An 885-nucleotide genomic window follows, 5' to 3' on the forward strand; every position below is an offset into this window, starting at 1 on the left:
ACAGGGCCAAGGGCCTCTCCTCCCATTGATGACCAACTTTGCAATCCTCTACTATACACATGCTGCCAAAACAATCAGCCCTACCATATGTACTCTTTGGTTGGTGGTTGAGTCCCTGGGAGCTCTGAGGGTACTAGTTAGTTCATATTGTTGTTCATCCTAAAGGGCTGCAAACCCTTCAGCTCCATTGGTCCTTTCTCTAACTCCTTCACTGGGAACCCTGTATGGATGGCTGTGAGCCTCTACATCTGTATTAGTAAAGTACTGTCAGAACCTCTCAGGAGATAGCTATATCAGGCTAGCTTGTCCTTCCTTCAGTCTCTGCTCCATAGTTAATCTCTGCAACTCCTCCCATGGGTATTTTGTTCCCCCTTTTAAGAAGGAATGAAATGTCCACCTTTTGGTCTTCCTTCTTCTTGAGTTTCTTGTAGTTTGTGGGTTGTTCTTCCTGTATTCCGAACTTCTGGGTTAATAACCACTTATAAGAGAGTGCATACCATGTGTGTTTTTTTGTGATTGGATTACCTCACTCAGGATGATATTCTCCAGATCATCCATTTCCCTAAGAATTTCATAAATTCATTGTTTTTAATAGCTGAGTAGTACTCCATTATATAGATGTACCACAATTTCTGTATCCATTCTTCTGTTGAGGGACATCTGGGTTGTTTCCAGGTTCTGGCTATTATAAATAAGGCTGCTATGAACATGGTGGAGCATGTGTCCTTATAACATGTTGGAGCATCTTCTGGGTATATGCCCAGGAGTGGTATAGCTGGGTCCTCCAGTAGAACTATGCCCAATTTCTGGAGGATCTGCCATACTGATTTCCAGAGTGGTTGTACCAGTTTGCAATCCCACCAGCAATGAAGTAGTGTTCCTCTA

The sequence above is a fragment of the Mastomys coucha genome, unplaced genomic scaffold (genome assembly GCF_008632895.1).
Source record: "Mastomys coucha isolate ucsf_1 unplaced genomic scaffold, UCSF_Mcou_1 pScaffold2, whole genome shotgun sequence".
In the NCBI taxonomy this organism is placed as follows: domain Eukaryota; kingdom Metazoa; phylum Chordata; class Mammalia; order Rodentia; family Muridae; genus Mastomys; species Mastomys coucha.